Source organism: Rhinatrema bivittatum, chromosome 13, assembly GCF_901001135.1.
Source record: "Rhinatrema bivittatum chromosome 13, aRhiBiv1.1, whole genome shotgun sequence".
Lineage (NCBI taxonomy): Eukaryota > Metazoa > Chordata > Amphibia > Gymnophiona > Rhinatrematidae > Rhinatrema > Rhinatrema bivittatum.
The window spans coordinates 70,632,327-70,650,893 of NC_042627.1; the positions used below are offsets into that span (position 1 = coordinate 70,632,327).

Consider the following 18,567-nt stretch of genomic DNA (forward strand, 5'->3'; position numbering starts at 1 on the left):
CGTGTAAGTATTTATATGAACAAGTGCACGCCGGGGTCCTTTACCGGGTAACTTTACTTCTGCTATGAATGGTGTGAAGTTTAAAAATTAAAAAGTAAAGGCTAGTCAACGGGGTTTGAAGGGTCAAGGCTAATAGGGTAAAAGGGAGGAAGGTTAATCGGTTATTTACTCTTTCAGATAATAGAAGGACTAGGGGGCACCTCATGAAGTTAGCATGTAGTACATTTAAAGCTAATCGGAGAAAGTTCTTTTTCACTCAACGCACAATTAAACTCTGGAATTTGTTGCCAGAGAATGTGGTTAGTGCAGTTAGTACAGTGGTCCCTTAACTTACGAATTTAATTGATTCCAGAGGGCTGGTTGTAACCCAAGTTGGTTGTAAGTCAAGACTATTTTTTCCATAGGAAACAATGTGAAAACCAATAATGCGTTCTGAACCTCCCAAAAGCACTCCTTACCTAACCATTTCTATAATAAAAAATGGTTGTATAATGTCTGTAATTACCAGAAACATCAATACTTCCCTAGTGTACTCACCAAAAGGTTATAAAATGTGCTTAGCCTACCAGAAACAATAATTTCACCTCCTCCACCAGTTCCTTTACGATATCTGCCTATGGACTCTCTACCTGGGTAACATCAAGGTTGAGAGAACATTGCACAAATCTCATCTTTGGGGAGTTTCCTCACTCCAAAGGTCATCAAATCTTCACAAGAGAGCACTGTCGTGTTTGTACGCCACACTCTGAATGTCAAAGTGGCCCCTAACCCCTACAGTAATACCTAAACCTCACCTCAAGTTACTAGGTGGGCCTCCCATAAAGATATAAATACCTGTCTAGCATGAGGGCATTATGGTTAATCTCTCTCTCTCTCCTCTCTCTCTCTCTCATATGCAAATATTATAGTCATAACACAAAATTTGTTCATATCCCGAAACCTTGAATGTTGGTCGTAAACCAAGCTGTTCGTAACCTGAGGGCCCGCTGTATTTAAAAAAGGATTGGATAAGTTCTTGGAGGAGAAGTCCATTACCTGCTATTAATTAAGTTGACTTAGAAAACAGCCACTGCTATTACTAGCAACAGTAGCATGGGATAGACTTAGTTTTTGGGTACTTGCCAGGTTCTTATGGCCTGGATTGGCCACTGTTGGAAACAGGATGCTGGGCTTGATGGACCCTTGATCTGACCCAGTATGGAATTTTCTTATGTTCTTATGGGATTAGGAAGTCAGGAGCCTTTACCTGGGTGAACTGGGAATGGACTGGGGAAACTGTAATTGCTTCAGCACACATATCTAATAACCCTCCCCCACCGCCCACTTACATGGTAGATCTGGCATTTGCATGCACAATTGTACATCCATACAAAATTGTGTGCATATGTACACACGTACAGCCAATTTTATATCATACGCACATATACCCGTGTATGTTATAAAATAGCCATGTCCATTCGTGCAAGGTGCCATACACACATACATGTGCACCCATGCTGCTGTTTAAAAGTTACCATTCCCCAAGTATAGCTTCTGCCTTTCATCACACTGTCTCAGTTGTTGTAAAAGACAAGCCACTTGATTCATTGTTATAGTTAAAATTTAGTACCATATCAATACTTAAAGATTCTGTTTCATTATCCTTGATTGTTTTTGTTGCTAAGAACATGGAGATATGCATCAATCTCAGTACATGAGAAGAAAATGTATTAGAATCTTCAGTCCTTCATCTTTGCAGCTTTACAAATCACCTTTAGACCTCCAAATTCTATGCAGCACTGCCAAAGATAGAAAGCACTACATCGCTAATGCAATAGGGTACAGTCAATGCACTGTGAGATGAAGGAGGAAGGCAATAGTCAGCACACACACTGATTTGAATTATTTTTTTTTTTATCAATTTGCCTCAAGTGAGTGATAACAACAAGGAGAGTACAAAAGAGATAAAAGATTGCTTAGAATCTTTAAAATGTTCATGTGCATTGTGAACAGGAAAAAAACGTCTTCATGCTTGATTCTTGAGCATGACCCCTGAGGAAGCAATGGATAACAAGAGGTAATTTGTAGTCATGTAGTGCCAACATGCTTGGATGGCACAGTAAAACCTTTATAAATAAAATCAGTCCCTAATGAGGCTCCTCAATGTGTTATGAACATACAGTATTTAACTCTCTCTCTCAGATTCTGTAGACACCATGAATACAAAACCTGGAAAATATATCACTAAAAAGACAACCTGAATTAACAAGAACTTGTGTACTGGGTTCCTTATATGTTACACTATATGAGTGCTGTGCTGCGTGCGCTACACTCTTCATTAATGGAAGATATATCACTTGGGTGTTCAACTTTTAAACTGTCATGTTAGTAAGAGAATAACCTTTCAATTGCCCTTTATTTAGCCATGTAAAAATTGGGTAACCGCTGCAGCCTTTCAGCAGGGAACAGCTGACTTCAAGACTGGAGTACTCTGAGTCAAGCAAAATGAGCTGGGTAGTCTTCACTGGATCCCAGTTTGGAAAGATGGCTTTGGGTTGCGTCAGATTTTGCATGTGGAATAAGTGAGGCTGCGTTGGTTTGAACGGAAGCGCACTAGCAGAATTTAAGGAAGGCCGGCACTACAACAGCAGAAGCTCGACAGGTTCAGGCAAATATATTTAGGGCAAACAATAACTGAAGTCAGCTCCGTAACTGCCACACAATCACGTTTACCTTTATTGAATCCTTTCGATTTTTCAAAAGGTTTTACATTCGTTAATAACGTGTTCACCCCTGTCAAAATATGCAAGTACCTCCTCTGTGAACATGACTAAAAGCAAGCATGCTGAATGACAACTCGTGCAGTTTTAGCCATGCCAAAACGAGGTGCCACTTTGAAAATGAGTGAAGTATTCAAGGGCCTGCAAGCCTGCTGTGGGGTATACAAATAACCTTCCTCATTCTTTGCAGGCTGAGAAACTTTCTATTGGACCAGCATAAGTTTTTGAAACTATATTTAAAGAAGGAACCTATGTTGGCTTGAAAGATTGTGTGTGTGTGATTATATATAAATATATATATAGAGAGAGAGAGGGGGGGGGAGAGAAAGTGAGAGAGCGAAAGCGAGAGAATTATGATTTACAGCATCCTTTTCAAAAGCTTTACAAGGCTAAATGCGTGTTTACCCATGTAAAAATGGCATTTGAAAATTGCTCCACCTTAGGGCAAGTAGAAGCATGTGCTATTTTATCACTAGAGAAGAGTGAGAGAGGAAATGTTCAGGGAAGGGGACAATACACACAGAGAATGGAAACTTTTTGCTGGCACAATTGCGGGCCATTCCTTGTCTTCAAATGTTTCGTAAGCAACTGAAACCACATTTGCTTAATCAGGCATTTGAGACGGCTATTGATTAGTCGCTAATGAATAGTGTATACAAGATTGCTCAGTGTTTAGTGTCCTTTATTGTGATATTTGTAGCTTTAACTATGTTTTTCAGTCTATAAATTGTGCATGTAAGCTCTTAACTCATATCAGACTGCAAAGAGCATGAGAAAAAAAATGCTTCGTTATCGTTAATAAATAATGTGTAAATGTTGCACCTGCATCAAAGCAGCTGTGAAGTACACTGGTGCAAGCGTACCCACGTTCCCCAGCCTTGCTGGATTTTAAAAAGGGTTAGGGGGTGTTCCAGCTGTTATATCTTAAACTGGGTTTAGCATTTCAGCTTCCTTGAGACAGGTCCCTATCCAGTCACAAGGTGTTGCATTTCTAGATTGATAATATAACGGTTTCAAACTAGCTATAAATCTCTGTTCATTTTAATCAATTGTGTGCTATTTTGTTACAGACAGGGATCTAGTACCCCACGTAATGATTAGTGTATTTTGTTCTCTGAATTTAACAGAAAATTAGAGTTTTTGTAATAGGATGAGCCTCTTGTTCACCGTTACAGTTGGCCTCTGAGAATATATTTATTTTTTTCAGCTTCTGTTGTTGATAGTGAGAAACAGAAATATGTGGAGATCTCACTTATTAAACTTCTTAAATTGAGTGCTCTGTTTGAATTAAACAATATTGTTATTCATGTTTTTCACTGGCACACTTCCTTTCTGTTGAATATAATTGACAAATATCACATAAGCAAGTCTCTGCTAGTTACAGGGAACTGAAAAGGGAGATTAGAGGGATATGAAATATACAGTGAAAGCAGAAAGGAAGAGAACATATCAGAACAACAGGGAGTAAGATGAACTGTGCCACAAATCTCTGTCATTGTATATACATTATATACTGTAACATGATAGATAAGTAATAATCTCCCTCTTCTGACTGCACCAATCCAATTCACTCATCTTGGGGGCAAGTTATAGGGTCAGCCATCAGTGCTGAATTATATTTCCGATAAATCATTACTAGCTAATGAGACTCCATTATCATTGGGTGCTACAGGAGATAATGAGCAAATCAGAAGTCAGTGGGCTTACCAGCTTCTAGGGAGTTAAGCGTTTTGCATTAATCTCCATCAATACACCCCATAGCATTCAGTCTCTTGGTGCACAACAGTGTTCTGGAGATGGATTCCCCTCTCCCAAGAGAAAGGTCCTATAATTATGACCAAATGGTTGCTGATTTTCTAAGTCAGAGCTTGCCTAGTTGTTTCTGTGCAAATATGTAAATATGTAAAATTATCTGAAAAGAAATTATGGGGTAGATTTTCAAAGGATTACGTGCGTAAGATACATGTATAACCACTGAAAACCTACCCCTGCACACGCTGAGCCTATTTTGCATAGACTCGATGGCACGCGCAAGCCCCGGGACGCACGTATGTCCTGGGGCTTTCAAAAATGGCTGGTCCGGAGGCGTGGCCTGGGCATGGTGAGATTTGGGCAATGTTCTCTCAACCTAGCTTGATGTTACCCAGGTAGAGAGTCCATCAAGCTAGGTTGAGAGAACATTGCCCAAATCTCATCTTTGGGTGAGTTTCCTCACTCCGAAGGCCATCAAATCTTCACAAGAGACCACTGTTCTGTTTGTACGTCTCATGTTGAATGTCAAAGTGGCCCCTAACCCCCTACACTAATACCTAAACCTCACCTCAAGTTACTAGGTGGGCCTACCATAGAGATACAAATACCTATCTAGGGAGAGGCCACTATGGCTAGTCTCTCTCTCTCTCTATTTACCTCTGTATCAGGGGTAGCCAGACCAACTGCCACCCAATGCCTCACACGCCTGACATCACCACCAATGGCTTGACATCACGTGCATCGGGCCTTTGATGATGGCATCGGGCTGGCAGGGGGAGAGATAATAGCACTGGAGAAGAAGGGGAGCCGGTCACTACCGCTGTGCCGCAGAAGAAGGGGAAGGCAGCCGCTGCCCGTCGTCTCGTTGAACGGTGAGGGAGGAAAGAAGGAAGCTTGCATGTAGGCAGGGGTATCCTGGGGTTTGGCTGGAGTCAGAGTGTTATATTTCTGATTAGATCTCCAAGGGATCCCCTCCCTCCCCCCAGCCTCTCATGCAGAGAAAAAAAAATTGCCCACTACCACTCTAAATCAATTCCCTGGTCTTAAAGGTAGCAAGGCACAGGCATGCATTAATGTATATGGAAGCATGTAACAGTTTACAACTGCTGTCAAAATCTGCCACAGGAAATAATGAAGCAGTCACATTTCTGCCTTACACAATATAGATTTCTGACCATTACATTTTCCCCTGTCTCTTTTTTTTTTTTTTTTTTCTTAAGCGAGAGGATCCTACAGTGGCTCTGTCTATGAGAAATGTATATCTCTCTGCTAGTCGCATAGAACTGATACCAGATTAAAGTGTGCATTGCATGCCGCCAAGGGAAATTTTGGAACAAATATCTCTTTTAAGATTATTAAAACTAATACTCCCAAGATTAAAGTCATGGCTCAGCATACCTTTCTCAGATCTACTATCAAATTTAACATAAAAATAGAATTAGAGGTTGCTGTACCAGTTCAGATACATTCGAAACTGTCTAAAACAAAAGTGATTCCAGTAATCAGAATTGAATTAGGACAGGATGCAAACCAACTTGGAAAAATTTAAGAATTTACTGCTTGACATGAATTCCGTATTTGCCTAGTTTTGATCTTTTTACCCAATTCTTATGGGAAAATTTGCACATCCACACATGTTCACAAGATTTAAAAATTAAAACTATTTTTGAAGAACATATATATCTTTTAATATTTTATGAATAGCCAAATAAATTCAAATCAAGCTCTCTCTCTCTATATATATATATATATAAATCTGTCAGATTAATACAGATTGTGACTATTCAGACAAACTCAAATCAAATACTTTCAATTCTGAAACAGACTTTGAACCCATCTCTAGTTCAAATAAATTATTATTGCAGCATAATAATGTGCAATCAATAAATGCTTAAATACATTTTTTCTTTTCTTTTTATTAAGTTTCAAAAAAAAGAAATCAAGATTAATTTAACATAAGAAATCATGCAATTTAAGAAATAGTTCACAACAATCTCACCAATCTAGACCTCACTAATTGGGGTCTTTAAAGTTCAAAGAAATACAAAGTACTTATAAAAAGAAAAGCATCAAGGATGTCTAAACCCAGAAGACTCATGGAAAAATCAAGTAAAATAATTTCTGTTTTGTAAGAATCCTTCTAATTGTTCAGGATAAAAAAAGAAAAAGAAATTTAAGAATAATTAAATAAAAAGTGGTACCATGGGCTACCATCCTTTTTTTCTTCTTTACAAAAAAACAAAACTTACAACACAAATGTGTAACCCTAGCCACATCAGGAAACACTGCAATTTTACTATCAAAGAAAACAGGATTCTTCAAAGGAAAAACATTCTTAAAGTCCAATTCTTGTCTGGCTTGAGTGCAAAGGTGACTAGCAAGGTTGATGTAGACAGATCTTCCTTTTGAAATTCTTGCAAAGAATGAGTAAGGTCAAGATTATCAGAAGAAGATGGTTATGTTACATCCACATTAGAACTAATAGGCAAATAAAAGTTTTCTTACCGTAAACAGTGTTTTCTGTAGTTAGCAGGATGAATTAGCCATGCTCTGTGGGTGACATCATCAGGTGGCACCCAACAGAGCTCTCTTTCCAAGCTACTAGAACTTTGAGCTCTACTGAGCATGTGCAGAAGTTCCCTCATGTGCATTGCCTCAGAATCTACTCAGTCTGCTTCAAAGCTTATAGAACAGTTAGTCTGCTATCCAGGGAGGAGGGCATGTATCAAATGACTAATTCATCCTGCTACCTACGGAAAACACCGTTTATGGTAGGCAAACTTGCTTTTTTCCCATTGATAAACAGGGCTGAATTAGCCATACTCTGTGGGAAGTTCCAAGCTGAGGGTTGCAATGAAGCATTATGGATATAGCAAACTGGACTCCACCATGGAGAGCAGACTATTTGGAAACTGTGTGGTGCAAGACCAGTTGTCCCACTGCACTGTCTGCAGTTGCTAAGGTGTCTAGGCAGTAGTGAGACATGAAGATGTGCACTGATGATCAAGTTGCTGCTTTACAAATGTCTTCAATGGGCACATCTTTAAGATGTGCTATGGATGAAATTACTATACAGCAATACCTTATGCTCAATGTTATTCACATTCACATTGTTCATTTGTTACAGCTGTGCCCAAACTGTTTGGATCATACCACTCAAAGAGTTGGGATGCTTTCCTGTGAGTTTGTGTTCTACATTTGTGGTACACTAGAGCTCTTTTGCAGTCTAATACGTGTAGTATTTTTTCTCCTTTATGTGCATGAATTTTCGGGTAGAAGGTTGGAAGCACAATTGATTGGTTTATATGAAAAGCAGACTTTACTTTTGGTAAAACCTTTGAATGTGCTCTGAGAGCCCCCTTATCATGAAAAAAACTGCATGTAAGGTGACTAATGTAATAAAGGTATGTAGTTCACAAACCCTTCTAGTAGAGGTGACCGCAAGTAGGAAGAGGACCTTCCAGGTTAAATATTTTAGAGTTGTAGTTTCCATAGGTTCAAAGGAAAGATTCATAACTGAAAATAGAACTATGTTGATGTCCCAGGGCACCAGTGTTTTTTCACCAGTGGATGTAGGTATAGAAGTCCCTTCTTGAATCTGAATACTAAAGGATGTATGGAAATTGGAGCTTCATTTTCTGAAGAATAATAAGCTGCAATGGCACTTAGGTGTACTCGTATTGATGTAATCACCAACCCCAATTGAGAAAGATAAGAGATAGTATATATCAAGGTTCACAAGTGAATGGCTTGAGATTATGCATGGATCACCAATCTGAGTAGCATTTCCACTTAGAGGAATAATTGTGTCTTGTAGATGGCTTTCTTTCTAAACCCAAGATGTTTATTTATTTATTTATTTGTTTATTTATTAATTAAATTTCTATACCGGTATTTGGTGGGAACCGTCATATCAGTTTACATAATTACATAAAAACATTTATACCAAAAATCAAGATTACAAATAATATAACAACAACGCTAAAAAGTTAAAAGCTTCATTACCATTTTTTTTTTCATAATAATGGCCTAACAATGAGGCTTGTAGACAACAACGAGTTTGGAAGGAAAATGTTCCAAGGTACCATACTTGCAGCCAGAATTATGCAACATAAGTTTTATATGGTGCATATATATGTAAAATTATGCAAATCTCCCATATTATTTAATTATTTATTATGCTTTTATACTGCACTACAAGCAAGCTGACCAAGGCAGTTTACAGCAATAACATACAATAAAAATACAATACAATTACAACAAGATGACCCTAATTAAAACATTGGAACAGCCATGATTTCACCTTTTTTTCTAAAACCCAAATAGTTGGCCAGCATTCAGGCACCACCACTAAGAACATCTTCTTCCTGGACCCTTCTGGTTTTTTTTTTACCTGCTTGATCCCTGGGAACATATTTCTGTACTCTGCTCGCCAAGTAACCGGCTCCCTTACTATGATGGATTTTATACATTAGAGTTACAGCCTTAATTAAATACACTGGTAGGCAACGTAAGGCACTCAACAGTGGCCTAGCACTAATGGGGTAGATTTTCCACTTTGCGCACGTGCATCCATGTGCGTGCACTTCCTGGCGCACACACATGGATTGCGCTGATTTTCTACCGTGCGCTCGCTGGCGCGCGCACGGTGGAAAATCCATGGACCATGCACACGTGCACGCCAGATTTTATAATCCGTGTGCATATGTGCGGGTGGCGAGCGCAAGGTGGTGGGGGGGAGTTTTGCAAGTTCCACGAGGCGTTGCATTCTGGCCTTCCCCAGGTTCCTCCCAGTCCGCTCCAACGACAGTTACCATCTTGGTCCCACTTAGCTGAGAACATGTGATCTTTGACCGGTATTACATTCTATAAATTCTGGACCCACTCAAGATGGTGGCAAAGAGAGCTGTAGTACAGTCCTTATACAAAGATATAGATGAAGAGGAGGTCTATAGCGGAAAATAAAAGTCTTATGTCATATCAATAAAAGGAAGGAAGCACAACAATATGCAAACAAAATTATTAAAGTAGCAAGATGACAGCACAGAACATGAAATATAGGAACAAAACAAAGACGAATAAACAAAGAGGGAGAACAATGCTCTGGTATTTATTTCGAAGCAAGAGGGATGCCGTCACCTTTTGGCCTCGGTGTGCAATTGATATCATGGAATAGATCCTCATGCTGTTTTTCCCCCCCCCCATCACAGCTCTAATTAAGGGATCACAGAAATACCATCATCCCCCTCATTTGTTTGTGCTCTGCTGTGGAAAGGACACCATGCATCTCCCTGACAGCTAGTCATTACAGCTTCATACAAGCAACACGCTCCCGCAAGAAATATAGTGCTCTCTATTTCATCCGAGATCCAGGCAAGGTACCCATCATGCCATGCACAGGAAGGACTGTACATCACTGTCTTCGTAGACAAGAAGATTGCTTAAACTTAACATTTCTTTTTCTTGTGAATTATTTTCTGTTTTGAAAGAAGAGAAAAGGAACAACTTGTTTTAGATGTGTTCTACATTACAAGACTATGGAATAAATGTAAAGGATTCACATGCTTTATTGAAAAGCATGCATCTGTTTCTGAGTTCTGCTATGGGGACTCTGGTGATATTTATATCATCTATCAGCATTCTGAGCTGCGACACTCAATGCAGTCTCTTGTACTTCTGTGCAGCACTTCTGTGTGGAATGATGCTCTACACATTGCAGTTTCACAGTACCCTGTACTGCTGCATACTCACTGCTGCCTTCCTCAGCATCCTGTACTGCAGCACATGCAGTGCTGTCTCTCAGAGTCTTGTGGTACTATACTTACCCTGCAATATCTACAGCATCCAGCACTGCAGATTTCCATGATTTTATATTTGTAATTTAATGTAGTCACAGTTCTGAGAAATCAGTAGATTAACAAATTCACATAAGATTTCTCTTTTGTTTTTTTTAGGCTGTATTATAAATCACATATCACTGATGATTGTTTTATATGTGGACACTTGGTCCAAGGCAGGATTAACACTACCTGCAGGGAAAAGCCCTACAGGTTCCCACTGTCTGAAGGCGGATCCAGGCAGAGCAGAGACCCTTCAGGATTTTCACCTATACCAGCCCCTGTTCCCCTCGGGTTGAGCCTTTGGATGCTGGGGCTGACAGGACTTAAATGGGGTCTCTGCTAATGGCAGAAGGGTAGGTCCATGATCGGCTAGGGTCGTGGGCAGGCATCAGTCAGATGTATATGAGATTCAGGCAATGGTCAGATGCAGACAGCGGTCAGTTGTCCCCAAGTTCCAGGCAATGGTCAGAAGCAGGCAGGCAGTGGGCAGTCATATTCGAGGTCCAGGCCGAGGTCAAACCAGGCATCTGTCCAAGGGAGGAGAAGTGGGATGGATAGACAAGGCAGGCAAGCAAGGACAAGAACAAGCAGGAATTGTGTGGATGAAGACAGAAGACAACCTGATGACAGCAGGACAAAGTCAGAAGACAAGGCTGGAATGAAGACTGAAGACAAAGGCTGGATGAAAGACGGGATGCTGGGAAGCAGCACGCACTACTGGAAGTAGTTGGACCTGTTGCTAATTCAGCGAGGAAGAGACAGGAGGAGCCTTCAGAACATAAGAACATGCCATGCTGGGTCAGACCAAGGGTCCATCAAGCCCAGCATCCTGTTTCCAACAGAGGCCAAACCAGGCCACAAGAACCTGGCAATTACCCAAACAGCGGGTGCAGTGGGGCTTTCCCCGCCACGGACCATTTAAGAGGGTGATATCATATGCACGCGCGCCTAAGGAGGAGTGCGTCTGGATGGGTCCTTTGGCATCCTGCCGTGTGCCGAGCTGGTGGTGCCCTGCCACACTGGAGCGCGGCATCTTGTGGCAGAGGAAAGCGACAGCATCTCACTGTGGCGGGATCCTGTCAGAGCGGCCCAGCTGGGGAGGTGGGTGCGGCGGTTCGTGAGGGCAAACTGCCAAATGTAGCAAATGTTTATCTAGGACCATCATACATGGTCATGTTATTTGCTCTCAAACACCCCATAAGTTGCATAATCATAAGTACTGTGATTTTCTTAGAACAGTGGTTCCCCAAATGCAGAACAAAAAAGAAAAATTTTGAAACATGGATCTGTGTAGGGGTGCTTCATAATTAAGCTAAGTTTGTTTGGGACATTTATAACTATATGAAGTTGTATAGTATGTATGTTTTAATTGCAATATATATATATATATATTAAAAAAACTATAAGAGGGTCACCAGACCTATGATTTTGCAATTTATGGACTGTTTGACTGTGAAGATTAATATATCAGCCAAATATATGACGATCCTAGATAATCAACAGTGAGACATGATTTATATTTGCAATGCCATCTACCAGTAGCTTCAACCATATGTTTTCAATTGGGAACCACTCAAGAGCTGAAACGAATGTGTAAAATGCAACAAATAAGGCCATTTTCATTTCATGTGGTCCTCCAAAATGAATGGAGGGCTTCCACAAAAATAACAGAAATTCGTGTTTCCATTTGTTTGTGTTTCCCATTCAAGTTTATGGCACAAGTAAAACAGTGGCAGCAAGATTGCCCTCATTCTCTTCTAGGTAACTTAACAACCACACAATGCCAGTGAGGTCATATTCTGACTGAGCCAAGGTGTGAGGCAGCAAGGAAAAAGACAGGAAGGAGGACCTATCAAAGCCAAACGTTTTTTTAACCAGTCTTTAGCTGGAAGCAGTACCAAGTGATACCGACTTCCTCCCACTGAAAGATTTGAGCATGCGCAAATTCCATTTTAAGATTCACTTCTCTGGTGGATTTCAGAGGGGAAAGTTGTATTTTCCGGAGTTCTTTGTGAGTGAAAGAAAAAGTTTAAAAGAGAGAAAAGATGACGAGAGAAGAAGTTGCCCACAGGAGGGGGGGCTTTCTTATCGTCACTGCTGAGGTGCTTACTGTTTCAGAGAGACAGAGGCGCTGGAGTTCGGTCTGTCTTTTCGCTGGGGTAGGACAGGGGAGAGAAGTAGTGATTGCTAGTGAATGGAGGGAATTTTTAGTGTTTGTTTCACTCCAGTGCAGTGCAGTCGAAAGTAGAGCCCGAGCCTTGTATATTTATTCTCTGAAAGTTCCTGTGTCTGCAACAGGAGTCAGTAGCACACATACACTGTCTGTGTGTGTTAGAGAGACATTTTTGCACACACTGACAAGAATTACTGAGTGTCCCATATTGCATTGTCATGGTACACCTAGGCAAAGCCATTCAGCAGTTTGTGCCCATGCTAAATTCTGCTTGGCAGTGCTTCCTAAGCATTGCAGTGCATAGTTTGACGACTGTGTGGCACACAGTCAGTATTATAGTAGTACCGGTGAATACAATACAGCAAGTTAATAAATTATATAGAGTACAAAAAGCAGTAGCTAGAATTTTAAATTCATTTCTCTCTCCCCTTGCCACTGAGAGGAAAGGGAAGAGATGTCAATGGCAGTGGGAAGAAGAATGGCAGGGGCAGAGGACAGGTTATTCCTACCCTGCTGCCATACCCCTGATACATCTTGAGGGTCTTGCTGCCCACTCTGCCTTGCTGCTATACTCCTGATTCTACACCTTGAGGGTCTTGCTGCCCACTCTACCTTGCTGCTATACTCCTGATTCTACGCCTTGAGGGTCTTGCTGCCATTCTACCTTTCTGCTATACCCAAGACGCTATACCTATCATGCTGCTTTGGGGGTCATCATTCCACTCTTTGGGCTGATTTGACTCTCTATCGGTACCTTGGGTTTTTTCTTGCCACCCTTTCTGCTTTGCTCCCCCTTCATGGTACCCTGGGCTGTTCATGCCACTCGGCAACTCTTTCACCTCTTTTAGTGCATTTGGTCTTCATGCCACTGTAGTTGGTGCTCTTTGCCCCTTATTTGGAGCCTTGAGGTGTTCTTTACCACCGTGGGTGCCTGCTTGGCAACTTTCATGGTGCTTTGAGGTTTGTGTGACACTCTTTGTGCTTCTTTTACTCTCTATTTGTGCCTTGGGGGTTTTCATGCTACCTTTGCTGCTATCTTCCCTCTTCCAGATGGCTTGGACTGTTCATGCCACTCTTTGCCCCTCTGCTTTGGGGATTTCTTGCCACTGTAGTTGTTGCTCTTTGACCTTCGTTTGGAGCCTTAGGGTATTCTTGCCATTCTTGATTCTGCTTTGCTTCTCTCATAGTGCTTTGTAAAACTCCCACCACTGCTGGTACCATTTTCCCCATACATTGCCTTGGACTATTTGTGCTACTTTTGTGCCACTTTGATGTAGTCTTGGTGAGTACGTGTCCTCCTTCTGATTGGTGGGTGCTCTTCCCCTTTCTGATTATTTCTACTCATCTTTCATTAGAAATAATTAGAAAAACCCAGTTTTGGAAACCAAAATAAGCTTCATTGCTTCACCCATTGACTTTAATGGAAAACAAATTAATGACTAAAACGAATGAACAAAACATTTTTTTGTCTGAAACGAACCAAACAAATGTTGGTGACCTACAAAATGAATAAAAACTAAAACAAAATCTTTGCCTCTGCAAAGCTCAATAATTTATTATTGCAAGAATCTAATTTTCTATCTGTTTTGCCCATTTGGGGCTATAGAAAATATCCTTAACAAGTGTGCCTCTAATTGTGGTAAAACCAAAACATTCCTCGAATGCATTCAAGGCCTAGGACTAGTGATATTTGCCTTTAAAAGTATTTCAAAGTTATATTTGGCATCCAGAGTTTTTGAGTTTTGTAACCATCTTTCATTTTGTGAGCTATCCTGCAAACTCCTATGGCCACAGATTAATCATCACTATTGCCATTCTTGCTTCCAGCACATTATGAATCATACTGCTGGCACAATGCAGATATGGTATAAAAGCAGTGGTTGGCCTTGGATGCAGTCAGTGTAGGTCTAGAAAATGTAAATGACTTCAATGGAATTAACCAAGGCCTTCTGCAGCTTTTAAGTAGCTGCTTCTTAAACTGTGATTCAATGTTCTGCAGATTATTTTCCAGCAATGTCCTTATTTATGTTTTCTTTTTTTTTTGTTATGGTAGTATTTGTTATAGACATCATTGCAATTAACAAAATAGTCCACAAACCTTAATGGAAATTTGTAAATTGTTGAATTAAGTAGCACAGGACTAGAATTTGCAAAAAAAAGTATAAACATTCAAGTCATTGAAATTGAAAGTTGTTTGATCATGCCAGTGTTTGAGAGCATGGGTTATTATTACAAAGTAGCGAATAGAAGGATGGAAGCTAATTTGGCACTATATTCAAGCATATACTGCCAAAAACTATTAAGGTTGTAGCAATTTATTAAGGGTATCAATGCACTAAAATGTTGATATTTTTATTTAAGTTTGTAGATTTGACATGTATACATAGCAAAAAAACAGCTGTGACTGGTCAAGAACTATAATTCAATCAGGAAAGTACATCTGCCATATAACTAGTAAACAGTTTTATGCATAAGCTGCATTGGGTTAGACAGATACAGTCCAGTTCTCTACATTGGAACCTGCAAGAAAGTGAATGATGTGAAGAGACTGGGATGTGAAACATTACGCCATATAGGATGGAAATGAATGGAGAAAAGAGGAAGCTAATGGAAAAGTTGCCAAGAGCATCTCTGTCATCTTTGCTGTCAGTCACGTACTTTAATTACCCTTAAATCAAGAGCAATGGCTTTCACAGCCCTGTAATATGTTCTGTCTGTCTCCTTAAATGCATAATAATAACTGCTGGCTTTTCAAAGACTTCTTCTAGTCTAGTGGCTTACAACCCTGAACCATTCATTTCTTTTTACATAATGCCAGTCGATAATCATTTTAAAGCAATCTGCTCATAAATGCACATTTTGCTGAAAAACAAAATAATTTAATGAATTCTCGAATTTTAATTTTAATCAGTTGTATGTAGTCTAAATATGTGTGGAAAATGTATGGCTTTCTAGTCCATAGCACGGAAAAATCTTGCAATAATATGACTGGCCTATAGTAATACACTGGGTATAAAATCAGTTTTGACATACCTTGTTTCCTGGACTCGCTTGCTGTTATCCCGGGGGTAAGCTGTTTAACTTGCCCCGACGGTTTGTGAGACCTGCAGCCAGCGACTGACGCCGCCGGAGGGGCGTGGCCAAACCCGGAAGTTAGTTTGGTTTCCTTGATTATAAATTTGCACTATAGCGGCGCGCAGCTGCCGCCGGCGCGCTGAAGCCCCGCGCGCTAAAGGGGCGCGCGTCGCCGGGCTTCGCCGGGAATAGCCGGAAGGAATAGAATATATACGAGGACTGTAACGTAAGTGTATCTATAATATTATACTAACCTTTTTAAGTTTTCCTCAAATTCAAATCTCACCCTCCTTCAAGTGACCACAGCGAATAGTTTGCTTTTCACATCAGATACTATCCTGCCCGGGACATTTATTTTCCTACTGAAAAATTTTGTTTATTGATGAAATGCCACACACTAAGAGGAAGGCAAAAATAAAGCCTCCAATTGGTGTGATGACGGCAGACTCAGGCCAGAGATCAGTCTCTGAGTGGATGACCCAAAACTCCCCAGATGTGCAGACCATTGAAGGAGTATTATCAGAGCGGGATATGCTCCCTCCGGTCGAGGAAACATCTTTAAGCCCTGGGGCACCCGAAACACCACCCCCACCTGGGACAGTGGGAGTAAAATCCCCAGAAAACCCAGGAAGTAATCAGGAAGGAACAATTCTGAAAACCACTGCTCTGGACAATATATTATGCCAGGGAGAAAATGTAGATGTGATAGTAAATTTAGATCAAGGGATAACACAGAAAAGTATCTCAAGTAAATTACTTCCCCCCCCAAAGAGTTGTAGTACCCCTAAAATAGAGAAATATGAAAAGAACAACCCTCATAAAAATGTTGAAGCTGTTATTAATTCTGATATAATGATTTCTAAGCCAGCTAATGTTACATTGGATAATGTTTGGAGTTTTTTGGTCAAGATGGATGCATCAATAAATAAATTAACTGAAATGGTTATGAAGAACACAAATATCTCAGTTCAAAATTCAGAAAAATTGGTAGAACAAGGAAAAGATATGAAAGAATTAGATAAAAGAATATCCCAAGTAGAAAAAATTCAAAATCACCAGATAGTAGTCGAAACGGAAGTGTATAAGAGGATGGAAGGATTAGAAAATTCCATCAAATCGTTGAATCTTAGAATTAACAATTTTCCTATTATTAGGAAATTGAATCCAACAGAGTTGTTTAGAAACTATTTGATGCAAATCCTTGAGATCCCTGAAAAATGTCTCCCGATAATTGTTAGAGCTTTTTACTTGGGTAAAAAGAAAAAGAACGTAGAACAAGAACAATTAATAGATGACAAAGAGAAAATTGATGCATCCTTGGACCCAAAAATTGACAAGGAATGTTCCTTGGATATTTCAGATTTGATACAAAAATCACAAGAAGAACTTGAAGTAACATCAAGAGGTACTTTATTAGTTCAATGTGCTTTCATAACAGATAAAGATATGATAATGAAGTTTTTCTTTCGCAATCGCCAAAAAACGTTCTATGGTCAGAAGATCTGGATATTTCCAGACTGTGCAAGAACTACACAATTGCGAAGAAAAAAATTCTTATTATTAAGAAAAGATTTATTGGGAAGGGGTGGATCTTTTATATTGAGATATCCTTGTCGATGTCTAGTAAAACTGGAAGGGAAGAACTATATGTTTACAGAGCCAGAGGATCTCAGAAGCCTTCTTGGTAATTAGTTCACGGGTCTATTGTAAAAGGAAGGTCATCAAATAATGCAAACATTCCTTAGAAAATGTTTTCTTTACTTTTTTTTTTAAGTATAAGCTCCGCTATAATAAACGCTGATTTGTCACTATGATTTACCTTAATAGATGTTGAACAAAGGCATTATCTATATAAGTTAACTTAAGGATTTATTTAGATGTATGTTTTCAAGATCTTGTCCTTTGTTTGTATTTTCAAGTACAATTTTATTTATTGTATAAATGTTTGAAAACAATAAATAAAGAATTAAAAAAAAAAAAAAATCAGTTTTGAACATGGCTAAACTGATGTAAACAAATGGTTACTCCTATTGATCAATATCCTATGCCTTTCATGGATACAAAGCTAATTATGTATTGACTCTATCAGGTATTTTCAACTGATTTGCTTTAACATACATATTTCGCCTGAAATAGGTAAACTGTCAGTTAAAGTTTAACTTTAAGAAGAAGCATTCATTTTATTGGCTAACTAGGAATATGTATTTGGTAACATCATTTGAACATAAAAGGGCTGACCCAAACTCCATATAGGGGTGGAAAGGACACAACCGAGGTGGTAGTCCGCCTCTGGAGAGAGGGTAGAGGCTGCGGGGCAGACTAGTGACCAGAATATTCATGCAGACCAAGGCCCACCCATCAGCCTCTTCTTTCAGTATTTTTTCCTGCCCAACCATGAACAGTTTATAGTCGATTTGAGTACAACATAGAGGGTGGGAAGGCACTGAACAGTTGTGGCAAATTTCGGTGCGGTTGACCATGTCTAAAGATACACAGCAAATATCGGGCAGCTAATACCAAGTAACTAGTCTTCCTTCACTGTGTAGGTAGGTGAGAGCTGAGACGAGGTACCTGTCAAGTCTTCAGCTTTGATGGCCAGGACTGGCCTGCTAACCACCCAAAATTTATGTTGCATATTCATACATGACTCCTGTTCCTTTTTTGGCTAGGACGTCATCACCCTGCAGAGAACTTTTTGCCTGACAATCAAGATTCAAATTGCGGGATAACTCAAGGGGCAAGGCTTCGATGGCCTGATTGTGTATGTATGTATTATTGAATCCCACTCCTACCTTGGAGGGCATGGGCAAAAAATAATTTTAAATAAATAAACAAATAAATATCTTCTCAAATGACGAAAGTTCTTTTTCACTAGACGCACAATTAAGCTCTGGAATTTATTGCCAGAGGATGTGGTTAAGATAGTTAGTATAGTTAGTATAGTATAGGATTGGATAAGTTCCTGGGG

General features: G+C 39.8%; 1 protein-coding gene across 5 annotated transcripts in view; it reads right to left on the minus strand.

Annotated features, from left to right (window-relative positions):
- Window positions 1-18,567, minus strand: part of AGBL1 (ATP/GTP binding protein like 1) — a 712,193-nt gene that overhangs the window by 276,593 nt on the left and 417,033 nt on the right. The gene's annotated exons all lie outside the window — the stretch shown is intronic.